We start from the raw sequence: 22,656 nt of genomic DNA on the forward strand, positions 1-22,656 counted from the left end.
ATGTGTTTCATGGGTTACATTACACTGAAAGGAGGTCTGTCACTGTGTCACAAGGATGGTGTCATCAGTGATGTCATGAGTGATGTCACTGACCATGTCATGAGTGATGTAATATGTGATGTCATCAGCAGTGCATTGCACGCGCAAGTTATAGTGAGTCCGACTAACTATAACGTGGGAATTTCAATGGTTTTATATCAGTAAAATTTGCAGCTAACTATAACTGGTGTGAAACCTATGTTTTTTTCAGTGAATTTAATAGGTTTTTTAAATGCTAATTCCTAACTATAACTGGTGTGAAACCTATGGTTTTTTTCAGTGAATTTCATAGGTTTTTTAAATGCTAATTCCTTACTATAAGTTTCACTTTATAAATAAGACTGTTAGCACTCTAGTTGTTCTTTTTAACACTCTGGTACATTCTGTCATTGGGCTACAGTTGTGCTACATCTAGTTGAATTTTGGGCTACATTTACAATTTTTGATCTCTGGTGGCCATCTTTGGGCTTCATTGGGCTACTTTGGGCTACATTTGGGCTACATTTTGGCTCTAACATATATTAAGCCCAATGTAGCACAATACATATTTTTATAAAGTTAATTTTTTTACAAACCACTTCAGAATAGGGCTACCTGTCTCTACAATTATCCCATTTTTTTTTTTTAATTTTTGGGGGGAGCGCTCCCAGAGCGCGCCCCGGAGTGCGCCCCGAAAAGCGTATTTCTGAAAAGCGCCCCCGGGCGCGCTCCGGGGAGCGTCTCGTGAGCGCCAATATCGCAAACGAAAACATGATCGTGACGTATCGCGTAGCCGCGACCGCGTGATACGCACGGCGTAAGCGCACCCGGAAGTACTCGAACGAATACGATCGCAAAACGTAAACTTCCGACGCGCTTACGCTGCGCGCCCCCGTGCGCGTAGCGTAAGCGCGTCGGGTCATGTGAGCAGAAAATAACACTTTTCATTGGTTCATAACAGTTTTAGTTTCATAATGATGAAGCCCCTGGTCTTGTGACCTGAAAATAACACTTCTCATTGGTTCAGGACAGTTTTGTTTTCCAAATGATGAAAGCCCCCACCTTTTTTCCTTATTCTGACTTTGTCCTTTGACTGAGGAAGATCTGTTTGGAACTCTCTGTACCTTTTTGTACTTTAAAATGGCTTCAGTAGCAGCAGCAGCAGGTGCATCTCAGCCACCACCACCACCAAGAGGACCAGCTCCAAATTATATTGGTGGTCAAGAACAGGAGGAGGAGGAAGAGGAAGAGGAGGAGGGGAGAAGAAGATGGCTGCCTGAAGAAAACACACCTTATAAACCCAAACCACACTTCATTTGGCAGTTTTTTTCATTCCCAGAGGGGCAAAAAAAGGTGAATGCGCCCAAAGTCACTTGCCTCATCTGCGATGATGAACTTTCACGGGGCAACCCAAATAAGAAATATTCTTTTGGTAACTATACCATGATTCGGCACATGACAAGAAAACATCCAAACAACTACTCTCGCGCAGAGTTCCGGGAACTGGCCAGTAACCTCCCCCAGTCATCAAGGACCCCCTCCCAAAGAAAACAACCCTCTTCCTCGCAACCAGAAACATCTGAGGTGATGCCTACCATTCAGCCAAGATTTGCTGATTTTAAAATTACTTGTAAGGCTTGTGGCAAGCTTATCTCCTATGGGGAACAAAGTGTTAAGCTCATCGTCCTTGCAGGTGATAATCACAAGTGCCCCAAAAAGAAATAATTTTTTGGGTTTTTTGTTTTTTTGCTCCAGTTGAGCCAGTTTCAATTCCCTTTTTTTGTTTCTCCCCCTAAAAAATACAAAAAAAATATAAAACTGTTTTGAAAAGCCAAAAAAAGTTTAAAAAGTTCCAAAAACACAAAAAAAATATAAAACAACAAAAAGAAGAAAAAAAAAAGTTCTTTTAAGAACTACCTCCAATTTCTAAATGAAAACTTCATTTTTTTAAAACTCTGTCATCTTTTTCCCTCATTTTACGCTCCCCGGTGCGCTACCTGGTGCGCGCACCGAGCGCTTCCCCCGCGCAAAACGAAAAAAAAAAAAATATTTTAAATGCCCCGCGGGGCCCTTTTATAGCCCCCACATCAAACCTAGGGGGTCAAAGGGGTCTATCCCTGACGCCTTATGGTCAGTTCCCACTTTGTTTTAGCCACCTCTTATGTCTCGATTTTACCGAGACACAAGATGGCGACCGCTCTGGACTGTTTGGAATGTTTACAGACACCCGAGAGCCAATCAGCTTTCCATGCGCACCTCGCGTGTCGCGCCTGGAGCGCACTCCGGTGCGCGCACCTGTGCGCTGCTATAGATATATATATTTTTTTGAACCTAAATTACTCAAAATCCACTGGAGCACATATCTTGAGACATAGCAAAGGCACATCGGGCTACCAGTCCCTACAATTTTGCCAAGTTTGGTGGAAATCCATTCAGCCGTTCGGGCTAAAAGTGAAATCGACCGCCCTATGGAAATTAACATGGGGAAAACGCGTTTTGGGACCCCCCTTTTATCTCGGCCCCCGCTTGACGAATCCCCCCCAAACTTTCAGGGAAGGACCGGACCGCCATGAGACCATTTTCCTGAAAATTTCAGGCAGATTCGTCAACCGGCGCCAAAGTTATTCAAAATAGAATGTTGAGATTTAACATTGAAAATTATCCTAACTATAACTACCTACTGGCGACCGCCAGTAGGTAATATATATATATATATATATATATATATATATATATATATATTTTTTTTTTTTTCACCCGCTTCTCCACTCACGTACAGTCGGACAGGCTTCAACGATAACTATCTATAGTATAGCGTACCTCATGGGGCAAGTTTCTTGTAAATACGCTCCCACCTGCGGTTGGCAAATTTAGATTTTGATTATGCCCTTACACCATTTTTGGGACATTATTAACATGCCTATGTAACTCCCATAATCAAAATCTAAATTTGCCAACCGCAAGTGGGAGCGTATTTACAAGAAACTTGCCCCATGAGGTACGCTTTCCATTTAAAAAGGGTAAAATAACATAATAGACACTCAAATGCCTTATAAATATGACCCAAAACAACCTATGAAGCTCTAGCAGGACATATCCAGAAATGTAATTGATTTCAAAAAATCGTTTTTAAACACAGCATATAAATCAATTGTATACCTGCATTCAAGAGGAAATGACTGAAAATGTCCTTGAGACACATGGAAGCGTTTTTTGGAATGCCCTAACATCATTTTTTTGACATTATTAACATGGCTATGTAACTCCCATAATCAAAATCTAAATTTGCCAACCGCAAGTGGGAGCGTATTTACAAGAAACTTGCACCATGAAGAACGCTTTCCATTTAAAAAGGAAAAATAACATCATAGACACTCATATGCCTTATAAATATGACCCAAAACAACCTATGAAGCTCTAGCAGTACATATCCAGAAATGTAATTGATTTCAAAAAATCGTTTTTAAACACAGCATATAAATCAATTGTATACCTGCATTCAAGAGGAAATGACTGAAAATGTCCTTGAGACACATGAAAGAGTTTTCTGGAATGCCCTAGCACCATTTTTTGGACATTATTAACATGGCTATGTAACTCCCTTAATCAAAATCTAAATTTGCCAAGCACAGGTGGGAGCGTATTTACAAGAAACTTGCACCATGAAGAACGCTTTCCATTTAAAAAGGAAAAATAACATCATAGACACTCATATGCCTTATAAATATGACCCAAAACAACCTATGAAGCTCTAGCAGAACATATCCAGAAATGTAATTGATTTCAAAAAATCGTTTTTAAACACAGCATATAAATCAATTGTATACCTGCATTCAAGAGGAAATGACTGAAAATGTCCTTGAGACACATGAAAGCGTTTTCTGGAATGCCCTAGCACCATTTTTTGGACATTATTAACATGGCTATGTAACTCCCATAATCAAAATCTAAATTTGCCAAGCACAGGTGGGAGCGTATTTACAAGACACTTGCCCCATGAGGAATGCTTTCCATTTAAAAAGGAAAAAATAACATCAAAGACACTCAAATGCCTTATAAATATGACCCAAAACAACCTATGAAGCTCTAACAGTACATATCCAGAAATGTAATTGATTTCAAAAATCGTTTTTAAAAACAACCTATCTGTTTCAGCTTACATAAGAGACCATGGAATGGGCTCCATGTGCAACAATAACTTGTGTTACTGCATGCCAGAATGCTACACCGAATATGCAATTACAATTTCTCAAAGAAACAAAATCTATTTGTATATCACTAGAGACAAAGCCACATTTTAAAAACACAGCTTTCTTCATCATTTTCTCCTTAAATCATACTATTCTCTATCTAAATTAAATAAATCTTTTCTCACCTAAGCAAATACTTTTTGAGTTTTGAAAACAGTCTCAGAAATACACCAAATTGTCTTCAGCAGAAGAAAAAGGATGCACTCCAGAGGCTGCAGCTATTGAAAGCACAGAAATACAGATATTCATTTCACATATCTCTCATATTAGCCAATCATAACTCTTCCCTCACTTTTTTCAAATCAAAACCCTTCCCCCCTCTGCCCTCTCTGCCTTTTTTCCATAGCAACCACCTCCTGGAAGACCTCTCATGTTTGCAAATTCACACAACAATGTTTCAATTGAACTCTGAACTCTCAGTGCACCTGCGTATCCAGTGCAATCTTTCATTAAATGTTTCTTCCTTGACCATTCAAATTACATCTTTCAAAGAACACATCCATGCACCCTAACTTTCTGTTTTCAGAAATGGAAATGCACCAATCACTGCTAATGAATCATTAGCATTGGAAATCCAGTTTTTTTTCTTTACAAACTCCTACTGTTTCAACTGCCCTTTCATTACCACACTTCATCTGACTGCAGCACAACCTTCTCCCACCATGTTTAATGTCTGGATTGTTGGACATAGTTACATCCACTGGGCTCAAAGGTATGCTGAGAACAGAAATTTACCTAACCTCAATTTACAAGATGTGGAAATTAAGTGGTTGGGCCAAAGAGGATTAAAATGTCACCAATTGATACCATTGGTGAAAACCTTTATGCATTTGCCAAAACCTGACCTGTTAATTGTGCACTGTGGAGGTAATGATTTGGGCACTTTGACTGGGGTAGGTCTGGAAATGCTTTTAAAGGACACCTTTGAGCAATTAATGGCACTTTTTCCTCAAACTGCCTTGGTATATTCCAATATATGCCAAAGACAGAAATGGAGGTGGTCCAACCAATTTTGTCCACAAATTGAGAAAGCGAGGAAGCATGTAAACAAATCTGTTTCAGCTTTCATGAGAGACCATGGAATGGGCTCCTTGTACAACAATAACTTGCGTTACTACATGCAAGATATCTACAGAGGAGATGGAGTTCACTTCTCAGATGAGGGCAACAGAATTTTCATTCTGAATTTAAGACTGTGCATTGGTACCTACTTATAAGTACCTAAATGTACCATAAACCCAAAAGATCTTCTCAAAGCTACCCTTCATCTGATCACTCACAATTATTATTTTTTTCTAACTTTTTTCACTAATTTTCCACAAAATACGCTCCCCGGGGCGCTACCCGGTTCGCGAACCGAAAGCTAACCTCGCGGAATTTAAAAAAAAAAAAAAAAATTCCGCACATATAAGCCTCCTCAGCCACCCTCAGAAAACCTAGGGGGTCAAGATAAGTCTACCATGACCCCTTCTACCCATTCTAAACATTATTTGCCCTCCATCTTGTATCTTAATGCGACCGAAACACAAAATGGTGGACTCCCGTGACGCTTAAGGTTCGCGAACCGAGCCGCTTTCCGGGAAGCGGTCCTAAAAAAAGGTGGGAAAGTAATTTACAGAAAAACGACTAGAGACACTCTCACCAAATATAGATTAGCTCATACTACATAACAATCCCTTTCATTTTCACAGATTTGATTGAAATTTCATTTAGCCATTTAGCCTGTAGACCTCTCTAAGTACCATGAGGTAAATTACTTCACAAAACACATCTGAAGTGTTGGAATTGACAACCAATGAAAATGTTACTTTCATTTTCAACTTTTATTACCTGACATTTGATTGGTTATATACCTGAATATATATAAAGGAAGAGAAGGAAACACAGCCATTTTGACTGCTACTTCGTGAAGTGCACAACAAAAAATCAACTGATAACTTCAACTTATATTTAAAAGGTAAGATATTATTTATAAAACTTAAGTATGTTCTGTACTGAAACCTAATTAGAAAAACATTTTCTGAGAATTATATTCTATCACTCTGTAATACTTATAGAAAAAAATAGACTACTCTGTTTTAGTTATGGCAGAGCCATTCCAAGAAATTTCCAAGACCATAGGCTAAAAAGGAACGTGCGCGAAGCCCCCTCCAATTTACATAAGTGGCCCCTTGCAAGGAGACCATTCACAGGCACTGAGGGGGCCCCATTGTCCAGCATTTTGACGCCCCCACAATTTTAACTTTAAATCCACACGCATATCTCACACCTTCATAGGTGTGAGAATTGATTGTGGTCTAAAAGTTAAAACTGTGGGGGCGCAAAAATGCTGGACAATGGGCCCCCTCAGTGCCTGTGAATGGTCTCCTTGCAATTGAGGGAGCGTCTCCTTCTCCCTCCCCTATACCTCCTGACACCATCCATGGGAGGCCCAAGGAAGGGGCCCCCTGCAATAGACCTTAATTGCAGGCGACACCTTTCTTTGTGAAAAAAACACTATATAAATAACCAAACTGCCAATCTGTACTGAAACCCAACAATGCCCTTTCTGTACTGATATATTTTTTAAAAATTCATTTTTCAGAATTGAAAATGGAAGAACAACAAAACAACATGAAAACTGAAACAGAAGAAAAAATTGAGACACAAGATGACATGGATTTCTACGACGACACAATAAATAATGAACTTGTGCAATGCGTAGATGCAGTAGATTTTCTACTAAAAAATGAAGAAAAAAATGATCACGATTTTTTAGATTTTCTTTTAAATTTTGAAAAACAAAATGAAAAAATTGTTTGACACATTATTAATTTTTATATGTTTATTGAATGTTAAAAGTTTAATGAATTATGACACACAATCAAAATAAAAAAAAAATACTTTTAAAATAAAGAAAACAAAAAAAAAACAACAAAAACAACAAACAATTAACATACAGTATTAGAAAAGTCTATCATTCTTTTATCCTTATAGTACGCTGCCCAGAACGCTTTCCGGTTCGCGAACCTGGCGCTCACCACGCAAAAAAAAAAAAAAAAAAAAATTTTTGACCCTCCTGGGCCCTTTTAAAACCTCCACATAAAACCTAGGGGGTCAACGAGGATCTACTATACCCCCTTATGGTAATTTCCCCCTTTGTTTTGGCCTCCTCTTGTCTCTCGATCCTACCGAGAGACAAGATGGCGGCCGCTCCGGACTGTTTAGAATGTTGACAGACACCGGAGAGCCAATCAGCTTCGCTTCGCAAAGTTCCGATACGCGAAAAGTTCGCGAACCGGAGCGCTGCCCGGAGCGCTGTTACAGATATATATCTTGTTTTAAACGTTAATTTCTCAAAATCCACTGAAGCACATATATTGAGACCTAGCAAAGGCACATCGGGCTAACAGTCCCTACAATTTTCCCAAGTTTCGTGGAAATCCATTCAGCCGTTCGGGCTAAAAGTGAGGCCAACCGCCCTATGGAAATTAACATGGGAAAAACGCGTTTTGGGACCCCCCTTTTATCTCAGCCCCCCCTTGCCGAAACCCCCCCCAAATTTCCAGGAGCTGCTCAGAAACAAAATGTGCCATTTTCCAGAAAATTTCAGCCAATTCCGTCCACAAACGCCAAAGTTATTAGACATAGAATTTTCAGAAATCCCATAGGGAAAAAATCCTAACTATATATACCTACTGGCGACCGCCAGTAGGTAATATATATATTATATATATATATATATATATATATATATATATATATATATATATTACCTACTGGCGGTCGCCAGTAGGTAGTTATAGTTAGGATTTTTTTCAATGTTAAATCTCAACATTCTATTTGGAATAACTTTGGCGCCGGTTGACGAATCTGCCTGAAAATTTCCTCAAAATGGCCTCGCGGCGTTCCGGTCCTTCCCTGAAAGTTTGGGGGGGATTCGTCAAGCGGGGGCCGAGATAAAAGGGGGTCCCAAAACGCGTTTTCCCCATGTTAATTTCCATAGGGCGGTCGATTTCACTTTTAGCCCGAACGGCTGAATGGATTTCCACCAAACTTGGCAAAATTGTAGGGACTGGTAGCCCGATGTGCCTTTGCTATGTCTCAAGATATGTGCTCCAGTGGATTTTGAGTAATTAAGGTTCAAAAAAATATATATATATCTATAGCAGCGCTCCGGTACGCGCACCAGTACGCGCACCGGGCGCGCCACGCGACTTGCGCGCAGAAAGCTGATTGGCTCTGGGGTGTCTGTAAAAATTGTAAACGGTCCGGAGCGGCCGCCATCTTGTGTCTCGGTAGGATCGAGACACGAGAGGTGGCCAAAACAAAGAGGGAAATGACCATAAGGGGGCAGAGTAGACCCCCCCTTGACCCCCTAGGTTTGATGTGGGGGCCATAAAAGGGCCCCGCGAGGCGAAAATTTTTTTTTTTTTTTTTTTTTCGCGGGGGGAGCGCCCGGTACGCACACCGGGGAGCGTACCGGGGAGCTTACCATGGGGAAAAAGAATGACAGTTTTAAAAGTAGCTGTTTAGAAAAAAAAATGTTTAGTTGTTTTTTTTATACATACACATACATATATATAAATGCATATGCACATATATATATGCATATATGTCTATATGTGTGCGTGTAGAGAGAGGTAGAGAGGTAGAGGTGTAGAGGTAGAGAGGTAGAGAGGTAGCGGTAGAGAGGTAGAGATTAGTAGAGAGAGAAGAAGAGAGAGGTAGAGAGGTAGAGAGTAGAGAGTGAGTAATAGAGAGTAGAGAGTGAGTAGTAGAGAGTAGTAGAGAGCAGTAGAGAGAGTAGCAGAGTGAGTAGTAGAGAGTAGTAGAGTGAATAGTAGAGTGAGTAGTAGAGAGTAGTAGAGAGTGAGTAGTAGAGAGTGAGTAGTAGAGAGTAGTAGAGAGTAAGTAGTAGAGTGAGTAGCAGAGAGCAGTAGAGAGTGAGTAGTAGAGAGTAGGAGAGAGTAAGTAGTAGAGAGTAGTGGAGAATATTCCAAAGTTTGGCACAGCACTACTTTCACAATGAGTCCAATCAAATCATATCACTTAGAGTACTTATTGAAGCGCTGAATCTTGGTGTATATTCAAATGCTTTTATTTTCCTTAAGTTTATGTACCACAGCCAGCCGAAACGTTTTGTTCTGTACAACAGAACTTCTTCAGGGCGTTCTTATTTCCTTCAAGTTATGTCGGTATACCGTTGTCATATAACTAGATATTTCTTCCAAATGTTAGACGAGACATAAGTATATTCTTATTAAAAGTGACTAGGTATCAATTTTACCCACACAATTCGGGCAGACTTGAGTAATTTATAGCATCCTCAAAGTCAGTCTTTCAAAAATTCCAAAGTATAGGACATGATAATCCAAATCCAAATGTTTCTCAAGAAAAGTCATTTACAATCGTTCGGAATATCGGTGTTTGGGCAGATATGATCCAGGGACCCCCAGTATGCAAGGGGAATTAGTCTCCCCTCTGCAAACGCGCCAGTGGCCTGCATTGCAGAGAGGTGTAACAAGGGTGTGGCCTCATTATACTTCTCTGCAATGCAGCTCCCTCGCGCATACTGGAGGCTCCTGGTGGACTAGTTGACCCCAGGGACCCCCAGTATGCAAGGGGAATTAGTTCCCCCTCTGCAAACGTGGCAGTGGGCTGCGTTGCAGAGAGGTGTAACAAGGGGCATAGTCTCATTACACCTCTGCAATGCAGCCCCAGGCGCATACTGGAGGTTCCAGGTGGGCTAATTGGCCCCCAGGGGCCCCCAGTATGCAAGGGGAATTAGTTTCCTCTCTTCAAACATGCACGGGGGCTGCGTTGCAGAGAGGTGTAAAAAGGGTTGTGGCTTCATTACACCTCTCTGCAATGCAGTCCCCTGGTGCATACTGGAGATTCCTGGTGGGCTTTCAGGTCTTATATAGTTAGGAATTAGCATTAAAAAAACCTTTGAAATTCACTGAAAAAAACATAGGTTTCACACCAGTTATAGTTAGGAATTAGCATTTAAAAAACCTTTGAAATTCACTGAAAAAACCATAGGTTTCACACCAGTTATAGTTAGGAATTAGCATTTAAAAAACCTATTAAATTCACTGACAAAACCAGTTATAGTTAGCTGGAAATTTTACTGACATAAAACCATTGAAATTCCCACGTTATAGTTAGTTGGACTCACTATAACTTGCGCGCCTGCAATGCACTGCTGATGACGTCACATATTACATCACTCATGACATGGTCAGTGACATCACTCATGACATCACTGATGACACCATCCTTGTGACAGAGTGACAGACCTAATTTCAGTGTAATGTAACGCTTGAAACACATATTCAAAAATAGAAACAAACATTTTCAAAAAAATGGAGATACCCAAACCAGTAACAACAACCAATTCAGTAATTCCACCATCTATATACTCATCCACTCATTCACCAACAGTTCTATATAGTCACTCATATATATACTCACTCATCATATGTAGTGATACACCTATACATCCTGTTACACATCAGCAGTCATCCAAAAGTCACTCACACACATACTCACACATGCACATAAACTATTGAACATCCATTTATTTGCATATACATTTATACACACACTACCACCTTACTTCTAAGGAAACTTACACATACTTACTCTCTTAAACAATCACTTATAGAAACACATACTTATTTAAACAGGAACTCCTACAATCTCTCACTATATATACTATACTCACTTATATACATCAATACTCACATATACTAGATTAAAACATATGTCGTTACTAATGAAGACACTAGTGAGACAGTCATTCACTCACTAACACACACATATACACACTCGTCCTTCCATACAGTCCTGCACATATGCTGTCTTCAAAACACATACAAACAGTGAGTCAGTCACCAACCCCTGCAGCCACTTATACACAAAGAGAAACACTGATACAAACATTTAAATATTTAAACAATACTCGCTAATATATGTATTCACTAAGATTCACTTAATAAGCCAGTTAACCAACCAATTTTTTTTTTATAAACATCCATTTACACACTTTTTTAAACATTTATTCTTCCATCGACCTTTACAAATACATATATAAAACAAATTTATTTTTCAGAAAGACACACATTCACTGGATGGTGTCATAAACATATATCATCTGTATATCTATATAAATACAAACATAAATGCATGCATACATATACTTATATGCATACAGATGCATGTTATTTACATGAAAGTTGAAAAAACACTAATAAAAGCAAAGCTAAAAAGCCACCTCATTACAAACAGAATGGCTTTAACTTAAACGAGGGCAAGATCTATTGCATTTTCAATGCTTGTTTACTTTGGTTCCATCAAGAAGGCATTCAGATGTGTCACACATTTGCCATAAATTCTGAATGTTAGCACTCTAGTTGCACATTAGATCACTGTAGTAAAGCTACTGCTCACCAGGGACGTCTGCTGCTGGTATTGAAAGTGCATGTTTCAGTCTGCATGTCAGAATTTTTTTAATGAAATTGAAGAGGGTTGGAGAAGTCACTCAAAATGTGCCCTAATTTTTCTTTCTGCAGCACTAATCATAATTCATATGGCAAAATATACCCCCTCATTTTGTTCCTTTTTAAATTAAATGTTTTAAGAGTTACCACTTTATTCCAATCAAGATGGCTTCAGGTGTGCCATACCTTTGTAATAAGTAGGACTGTTAGCGCTCTAGTTGTTCTTTAGAACACTCTGGGACATTCTGTCATTGGGCTATACTTGGGCTACATCTGGGTGATATTTGGGCTACATTTGGGCTCTTTTGTCTCTGGTGGCCATTTTGGGAGACTGCATGTCAGAATTTTTTAATGAAATAGAAGAGGATTTGAAAAGTCACTCAAAATGTGCCCTAATTTTTCTTTCTGCAGCACTAATAATACCTTCTATTGCATAATATACCCCCTCATTTTGTTCCTTTTTAAATTAAATGTTTTAAGAGTTACCACTTTATTCCAATCAAGATGGCTTCAGGTGTGCCATACCTTTGTAATAAGTAGGATTGTTAGCGCTCTAGTTGTTCTTTAGAACACTCTGGGACATTCTGTCATTGGGCTATTCTTGGGCTACATCTGGGTGATATTTGGGCTACATTTGGGCTCTTTTGTCTCTGGTGGCCATTTTGGGAGACTGCATGTCAGAATGTTTTAATGAAATAGAAAAGGATTTGAGAGGTCACTCAAAATGTGCCCTAATTTTTCATTCTGCAGCACTAATCATACTTTCTATGGCAAAATATACCCCCTCATGTTGTTTCTTTTTAAATTAAATGTTTTAAGAGTTACCACTTTATTCCAATCAAGATGGCTTCAGGTGTGCCATACCTTTGTAATAAGTAGGACTGTTAGCGCTCTAGTTGTTCTTTAGAACACTCTAGGAGGCTGCAGTAGAACACAAAGGAATCAACTGACAGTCTCTGTCCTTGTTGGATGTACATGTTTTACTGAGAATGTCAGACTTCATTTTCACATGACTGAGAAATATAATGTGAATTTACAGAAAATATGCTTTCAGTTTAGCTTATAGATCCCCTTCCAAACCACTGTGGGAAAATCATGAGATATTAGTTTTCTTTCAAACAATATTCATGATATCACAGCAGAAGGTTTTTTCACATGGTAAAATCACCTTAGAACCCACCACAATTCCTAAAACGAGTATGGTACCATCAACAAATGATTTATAATGTAACTAAAGTCCTAAAACCCTCTATTAACTACAATGCTTTTTAATAAGGTGCTATCATGTATATTGGTCCCAAGATGGCTGCCAACACTTCAGATCAGATGTGTGGTTAGGCTCCGCCCAGATATATATCTTTTTTTTAACCTAAATTACTCAAAATCCACTAGAGCACATATATTGAGACCTAGCAAAGGCACATCGGGCTAACAGTCCCTACAATTTTGCCAAGTTTCGTGCAAATCCATTCAGCCGTTCGAGATAAAAGTGAGGCCAACCGCCCTATGGAAATTGACATGGGAAAAACGCATTTTGGGACCCCCCTTTTTTCTCGGCCCCCCCTTGATGACACCCCCCCAAATTGTCAGGGGCTGCTCAGAAACAAAATGTTCAATTTTCCTGAAAATTTCAGCCAATTCCGTCCACAAACGCCAAAGTTATTAGACATAGAATTTTCAAAAATCCCATAGAGAAAAAATCCTAACTATATATACCTACTGGCGACCGCCAGTAGGTAATATATATATATATATATATATATATATATATATATATATATATATATATATATATATATATATATATATATATATATATATATATATATATATATATATTCACTGAAAAAACCATAGGTTATAGACCATATATAGTTAGGGATTAGCATTTACAAAACCTTATTTTACTCGCATAAAACCATTGAAATTTCATATATAGTTAGTTGTGCTAACTATATATCGCGCACCCGCAATCCACTGCTGATGATGTCACATATTACATCATTCATGACATGGTCAGTGACATCACTGATGACATCACTGATGACATCTCAAATGACATCACTGATGACATCTCAAATGACATCACTGATGGCATCACTGATGACATCTCATTTGACATTACTGATCATATCACTGATGATATCATTCATTTGATAATCCGATGAACCTCTTCAGACTCTAATATAACCTTAGATGCAATCAGTGTAAACAGACACTCACAGACTGTCACTCATCCATGGAGTTACTCACACACCTAGTCAGTCATGCAAAGAATCAATCACACCTCCATTTCCTCAACTATACAGTTACACAAACTTTACTTATTCAAACATATACTAACACATATTTACTCTCTTATACAATCCCTGATACAAGTTCACAATGATCCATACAGCCACTCACACATTCACTGGCTCTTATGCACAGTTATTTATATATGTCAACTCTCACATGTACTGTGTTTTACATATGTACTTACTTTGACATGTAGCACTGAGATATCCATTCACTCACCAATACACTCATGCACACAGTCAACCGCCCATACAGCTGTTTCCACATGCACTTTTGAAACCATACATCTAGTGAATCAACTGCTCACACATCTATGCACAGAGTCATACACCTCCCAGCCACCCACACACACACTCAGTCTCCCATACAAATACTTGGGCAACCAATCAATAACCCATATAGTTACTCATATAGCTACTTATCAACACATGCAACGGTTTACAGAACAACAGACATAATGATGCACAAATTAAGACAGTTTAGTCACTAACCCATGCACTCAGTGAGACACATTTAATCACTCACTCATACAATCAGTCATGCACCTACTAAATCCTTCATCCAGACACTTATACATCCACTCATTCTTCAATATGTAAGACATATTTTAACTTTACAGAAACATACAGTCACTGGATGTTGTCATCAGTGATGTCATCAGTGATGTCATTTGAGATGTCATCAGTGATGTCATCAGTGATGTCACTGACCATGTCATGAATGATGTAATATGTGACATCATCAGCAGTGGATTGCGGGTGCGCGATATATAGTTAGCGCAACTAACTATATATGAAATTTCAATGGTTTTATGCGAGTAAAATAAGGTTTTGTAAATGCTAATCCCTAACTATATATGGTCTATAACCTATGGTTTTTTTCAGTGAATTTTCAAGGTTTTGTAAATGCAAATTCCTAACTATATATGGTCTATAACCTATGGTTTTTTCTGTGAATTTCATTGGTTTTTTAAAAGCTAACATCTGTAGCTGTAAAATGTATTCTTCTTTAAATCCCAAAATATATTTTAGATGTTTATTGATAATTTTTTTTTTAATATTTTTTTTCTTCGCTTCCGGTAAGCGAACCGGGAAGCTTTCCGTTAGCTCAACTTGATGCCGCGACCTAGTCCGCGAACCGGTAAACGTTTCGTTAGCACAACTGTGATGCGCGCTGAAGCGCGACGTATCACGTTGTCGCGTAATGCGTCTTATGACGCGCCGCGTTAGCGCTCCCGGAAGTGTTCCGGACCGCGAACCGGAAACGATCCGGGACGCGGCGCGCACCGCGTAACGTAAGCGGAACAGGTCATGTGACTTGTTTATCAAACTTTTCATTGGTTCATTTCACTTTTGGTTTCCAAATGATGTATGACTAGGTCATGTGACCTAAAAATAACACTTTTCATTGGTTCAGAACTTTTGCTTTTCCCAAATCATGTAAACTCCTCCTTCTTTCCTCACTCTGACTTTCATCTTGGTGAGAGAAAGACCATTTTCCAGTATTTCAGCAATGGCTTCTATCCTTGCTTCAACTGGTGGACCCCCACCACCACCTCAACCTCCTCATGAGAAGAGAGGACCACCATCACAATTCATCTCCAACAGAGAGGAGGAAGAGGAGGACCTAGAAGAAGAGGACACAGATGAACCTCAATTTATACAGGAGTTGCCCTGTGTTTCCCGAAGGAAAACAAGTTTCATATGGCAGTTTTTCTCAATCCCTCGAGGGGAGAAGAAGGTCAATGCGAAGTATGCCACCTGCCTAATCTGCAAATACAGATTATCTAGAGGCACTGACAAAAAGTATAGTATGGGCAACTATACTATGCATCGCCATATGGCCAGGTGGCATCCATTAACTACAGCCGGGCAGAGTTAAGGGACCTTCAAGATAATCCCCCGACAACTCCTGTGGCCAGATCAACGTCAACTATATCTTTGACAGGAAGAGAGGCACAGGAAACTGTGCCAAACATACAGCCAAACTTCAAACACATGAAGCTAACCTGCATATATTGTGGTGCTCTGCTCTCATGTGGGAACATGAGCGTGAACTTAATCAACATGGTGTACGAAAACCATAAGTGCCCTAACCCACCCAAACAGTAATTTTTTTTTTGCTCCTGTTGAGCCCTTTTCAATGCCTGTTTTTTGTTGTTTCCCCTCCATGAAAAACACAAAAAAAACATAAAACTGTTCTAAAAATACAAAAAAAACAAAAAATGTTCAGAAAAAATAAATAAATAAATAAAACAACAAAAACATAAAAAAAGTTCTTTTCAGAACTACCTCCCCTTTCAAATAAAATTGCTAGAATGTTTAGCACTCTGGCAAGCTCTATTTCTTTTGGTTCGCTTTCCGGTTCGCTGCCCGGTTCGCGAACTTGAAGCGAACCAAAAAAATATTTTTTTTAAAAAAAGAAGTTAGTATAAGGGAAGTAAACAGAGAGTAATGTTAAAAGAAAGACAGCTATAGGGAGTAAACCAGAGATACTGTTTAATAGATCTATTTATTAATTCAGGATGACGATAAGGTGTGGTCTCTCCTGAGGTTTGTTTAAGGTGAGACCTACTCAGGGTTACAGATCAATTTTACACTTGTTGAAGAATACAGAGCAGATAATGCCTACCAATGAAGTAAGTCATGTCCTCTTATTACATCATTCATGACATGGTCAGTGACATCATCAGCAGTGCATTGCGGGTAAAAAGAGTAGAAAACATTTACCTTATAATTCTTGTTACCTTTTTAAAATATTTTTTCATACTTTCAATCTGTAAAAGAGAGAACAAACATTTCCAAAAATATTAAAACATGTATTTAAAAATTAGAAAAGAAAAGGGAAAACGTTCAAGAAGAAACAGTTTTTCAACAACTTTTACATTTACAGAAGCCTCTGCTTCTCTACGTCCCCTACACAATCCTAAAGATATATATTTTAAACAAACAGTATCTTCATGCTGATAAACTGAGGCCTATTTTGGAACATGGTGCTTCTTTTGCACTGCTGATGTCTCACAATAGGGATGCAATAGCAGCGCAAAAAAGATGTAAAGCCATCATAAAATTGTGTCTAACATTTTAAATGATTGTTTCAGGATGCAAATAAGATGTGTGCTTTCAAGAGCTTTCTTTGAGGTGAGGCCTATTCCTTTTTTTTAAAAAAAAACAGTACCCAGAAGTACAGCACTGTAAGCATTAAAATTGACACTTACAGAAGACTCAGTTTCTCCATATCTACCTCACATTTCTAAATGTATATCATAAGTACAAAAAGCAGAACATTAATTATACATGTTAAATGGTTTATTTTTGCTGTTCTCAGAATGTATCAAATTTCACTTAAATCAGTGACTTGAAGGTATTCATCATGTAACAGCGGGGAAAAAAAAACACAATCAAAAGTCCAGAAAAAGAGAAGCAATTTAAATGGAAAGGAAAGACCAATCAAAAATGTTACTGCTAGAGCAAGAGATAACTCTGTGCATGATAGTAGAAGGAAACAACAGTTTAGGGACATTCGAAAACGAATGTTCCGCAACAGGATAATAGTTAATTTATTAAAAAATATTAAGAAAGGCCAACAGAAAGTGGCATTTTATAAGAAAAAGAAAAATGTAGAGAAAATTATTGATTATGCTTTCGAAATTAAGCGAAAGTTGTTTATTTTGGTAATCAATAGAATTAGGACACTAAACAAGGTAATTTCTGATTTCAAATCAAATAGTAGATGGAAGAGAGTAGTTAATCGTAGTAACTTTTGTGAAGTTTTTTTCCGGAGAATGGATGCATAGTTCAAGTTGTGAGGCATTTTTTAATGAGGAGAGTTATTTTCAGGATAATGATTTGGTGTTTGCAGTTGACACCAGTGGTCGAGCTTATGAAGTGAAGGATGGTTGTCCAGTTGAAAAAGAAAAACTTGTGACAACAGAGATAGAAGAGGTGTTAGGTAATGAGGTTTTAGAAAGACGTCCTAAAGGTCCTGTGTACATTTGGAAGTGTAGTTCTATTTGCAGTGTGCGACAGGATTCCATCAATTTGCTTTGTGATTTTGTACGGACATTTAATAAGAAAAGTTTGAAGCAGAAAATGAAGTTGTTGCAAGAATTAGATCCTTGCAGAGTGAGACAAGTGACAGGTTTGCGTGGTCATTCACTGGCTTGTCTTTCCAGGAGAGTATGCCAGAGTGTTTTTCATCATTTCAGGATGCTAGCAGTGCATCATAATAAAGTGAGGAAATTAGTGAGAATGTTGTATCATGCTAAGAGCCCAGCAATTATGCTTAAACAATTATGTGCTGCTCTTTTGCATGGTTCTGAAATAGATGTGAAGAATATTTGTGAAGAAATTGAGTTTTGTTACTTTGGAAGTAAAGATGAGAATGTTCAAATTGACCCAGAAGTAGAGGGTAATGTTGAAGATAATGTACAGGTTTCCAGTACAGATCATTTTCAGAAGGAAATTGCCACGTTTCAGATGAAATCAAGTGAGAGGCCTAATTTCACTTGTGTGTGTTGTCGACGCACTTATTACAAGAATCAGATTAAGTTAGTGGATTTATATGCAAAAAGTGAAAGGGAAAATAATAGTGAATGGAAGGATTTTGCCACATACTTGATGGTAGAAAATTGTTTTGATTTGGGATCGGATCAACGTGTGTGTACTTATTGTTGTAACAAATTAAACCAAAACCAGATGCCTGCTAGGGCGGTTCATAATAATCTGGAATTGGTTGAGATTCCTTCTGAATTGAAGGATTTAAATACTTATGAATCTATTTTGATTCAAAGTATCCATCCCTTTCAGGCTATTGTAAGAATGGAGCCAAAGACAGGGAAGTTGCCTCCATCAGATTTACAGAGAGGATTAAAGGGAAGAGTTGTTTATTTGCCTCTAGATTTGAACAAAAACATAAACACAATTGGAGTAGAAAAACTGGAAGAGGAACCTCTGGTTATCTTAGTTAATGGGGTTCCGACAAAGAAAAAGAAAATATGGCAAGATTTAGTGGATGTTAGGAAAGTCAAAAAGGCAACATTGTATTTGAAGAAAAATAATAAGTACTATAAGAATGTATATGTTGCAGAAGAGGAAGTAAGTGATGAAGAGGAAAGCGATTTGTGTGCTGGCCAAATTGAGAAAGTAGAGGCCTCTAAAAGTGAAGAAATATATGAACATTATAGTGTTCATCCTTTGCATTCCAAGGAAGTCATGGGGAATGCTATTGAGTTGTTTCAAATGAAACAAGCCAAAGGGAGTCCCATTAGTGTTTGGGAGGAAAGTTTGGAAGCTCGGTGTTTCCCACAGCTATTTCCAACAGGTCAAGGAGGAAGATATGATGAGCGACCTCATCAAATTCCTGTGTCTGAATACCAGACTTTACGATTGTATGCAGAAGATCCTAGGTTTCGTCAATGCATTCCCTATTTGTTTCATCTCCTGTTTGAAAGCGATCTGTCTGGACTGTCATATGCAGTGAACCACATCTTAAAAAGTGATATACAGATGCGAAACATCTCGGCAAGTGACTTTATGCATAAAGTCAATGTCCAAGACAGTATTTTGGATTCTCACCTAATTAATCTCATGGCGTGTCAGCGTGGTACTAATGAATACTGGTACCGTTGTCATGGTGATTTAAAATGTATGCTGAGGAACTTAGGAGCTCCGACATGGTTCCTCACTCTGAGCTGTGCCGAGTATGGCTGGGAAGACTTACTTGAATTTCTACGAGAGGCAAATGGGAACATTGAAAACATTGAATTCAAGACACCCGGAGAACTGTGCTCTTTGGATCCAGTGAATGTATGCAGGTACTTCAATCATAGATTTGAAGCTATGATGTCTTTCATCACAAATAAGAAGAATCCACCTCTTGGAGCGGTGTTGGATTTCTTCTGGAGAAAGGAGTACCAAGCAAGAGGTGCTCCTCATATACCTATGTTGCTGTGGATCAAGGATGCACCTAAATTTGGAACAGATCCGGATGACTTAGTGATGAATTTCATAGAACAGTATTCTACGTGTGCTGTTCCAAACGCAACAGAGAAGAAAAGCCTAAGAGAACAAGTTCTACGTTTCCAAAGCCATCGTTGTGGAAAGTACTGTCGTCGTAAATTCAGAAACAAGGACAAGTTCTACACCAAATGTCGTTTCAACTTTCCACGACCGGTGATTTCTAAAGGAAGAGTGAACAGTTTAATGTCTTCTCTGCGACATAATGTGACGAGGAAATCACCCAAAAATACATACAATTTGAAAAGGAACGAAGAGTCCAAGTACATCAACGACTACAACCCAGTGATTTTGTCCATGTGGAATGCTAACATGGATATACAGTTTGTGGCTGACAACTGTATGGCTGTGGCTCGGTATGTGACATCTTACATCACCAAAAAAGAAAAGACAGAATTGAAGGATATGTGGGAGGACATTTCCCATGAAAAGGGCCTCAGTAAGAAGTTGTACAGTTTCAGTCTGAAGATGTTGTCGCATCGAGAAATTGGAGCTTACGAATGTTCTGACTGGTTGTCTTCAGCAAGTCTTTATTCTAAATCCAGGAGTATCATTTGGGCGAGTCTTGGTCTTGCTGCAACGCGTAATCGAGTTCTGAAACCTGTGCGGGAAATTGAGTATTTGGCGGAAAAGGAGCCAAACAGTACCGACATTTTGAAGACCAACATGTTGGATACATATTATCCAAATTGAAGCACTCACCTCGAGAATGTTTGTTTGTATGAGGTTCTACAAAATTACATATTCAAAAGGAACATCAAAGAAGATATTGAAAAAGGAGTGTAAGCTGTAATTGGAAGTGAGGGATGTCTGGTGAAGCAAAGAAAATGCCACTTGGTAAATCATCGAAAATTGAGTGGCGAATCTCCAGAAAAAAAGGAGTTTTTCTATTTAGCACTTTTGCAACTGTTCAAGCCTTGGCGTGCAGAAGAGGAACTGCTTGGAGATTTCCTCTGTTACGAAGACTCTTTCACTGCCACCAAGGAGACCATAGAATGTCCTGCTTTTCCCAAATATCAAGAAATGTTGACTTTGGAAATTGAGCAGGAAGCAACGATTGCAGCCGAGATTGCCAGAGACAGTTCTCAGGACAGTCAGAGTTATGTTTCATTGAGTCAGAATCCACTAGGAGGACCTATTATCGAAAATGAAGCTGCCACTGCTATGAATGAAGTGGAAAGAGCCATGGCACATGCTCAGGAGGATGCGGTTAACTTAGAAGACTTGGAAAAACAACTCAACGTTGAGCAGAGGAAAATATATGACGAAGTTACCAAGCAAATTGATCATGGATTAAGTCATGAGAAGAAAGAGTGCTCATGTACGTCGTTGAAGCCTGTCCGACTGTACGTGAGTGGAGAAGCGGGAACTGGAAAAAGTTTCCTTATTAAAGCAATTTCTTGTTATTTGCAGGAAAGGACTGAGTCATCGCTGTCTTGTGTTGTTACCGCTCCTACTGGACTGGCAGCACATAACATTAAAGGTATTACTTTGCATCGTCTACTGATGCTGCCAGTGGAGCATGACAACAATTTACAATACCACAAGTTATCTGGGGATGCTTGTTGTGAAGTTTCAAGAGTCTTGAGGAAAATGAAACTTCTCATCATTGACGAAGTAAGCATGGTTTCCAATGTCATGCTTGCCTTTGTGCATTTGAGAATGCAAGAAGTTCTTAAAACTGAGTATGATGTGTTATTTGGTGGCAAACACATCATTGTTTTCGGAGATCTTCTACAGCTGACACCAGTAAAAGGACAACCTGTGTTCAAAATACTCACGCATGAAGATACCAGGAAGTGCCTAGGGAGCATTGGCAACGTCAATATATGGTTAAACTTCAATTATGCTGAACTGCATGAAAATATCCGTCAGGCAAAGGATGAAGATTACAAGAATATTCTACAAGATATTAGAATTGGAAAAGTGACCGAGCATGGAAAAAAGCATTACATGCACGATTACTGTCAAATTTATATCCAGAACAAGACGTTGTGCCTGAGAATATTTTTCAGAAAATTACTGAGAAGAAATCCGGAATATGTTTGATGCCAACTCTTGCAGAATGTACCATCTTTAACAACAAAATGTTGAATTTAGAAAAGCAAGAGATTGTGAAACTTGAAGCTATTGACAGAATAGAGCATATGGGATCAACAATTATTTTGTCTGAGAATTTGAAATCAAAATTGGATTCATTAGAGAAGACTATATCTAAAACAGCGGGTTTTGAAAAGACTTTGAATGTGTGTTTAAATTGCCGAATCATTTTGAGAAGGAATTTACATGTTGAAAGAGGTCTGGTAAATGGATCAATGGGTAATGTTGTTGATTTTGAGAAATACAGAAGTAGAGATGAAATTGAATTTTTAAAAATTAAATTTGTTGGCATTGAGGAAGTACAGCTAATTGGTCGTTGTTCTGCAAGGTTTTTGCTTGTTAAAGACTTATATGTTCGCCGTAAGCAGTTTCCTCTTTGCTTGGCATATGCAGTGACAATCCATAAATCGCAAGGTTTAAGTGTAGACAGTGCATTGGTGAATATTGGCAGTTCTGTGTTCAAGGAGGGTATGGCATATGTGGCATTGT

The sequence above is a fragment of the Lissotriton vulgaris genome, chromosome 11 (assembly GCF_964263255.1).
Source record: "Lissotriton vulgaris chromosome 11, aLisVul1.2, whole genome shotgun sequence".
In the NCBI taxonomy this organism is placed as follows: domain Eukaryota; kingdom Metazoa; phylum Chordata; class Amphibia; order Caudata; family Salamandridae; genus Lissotriton; species Lissotriton vulgaris.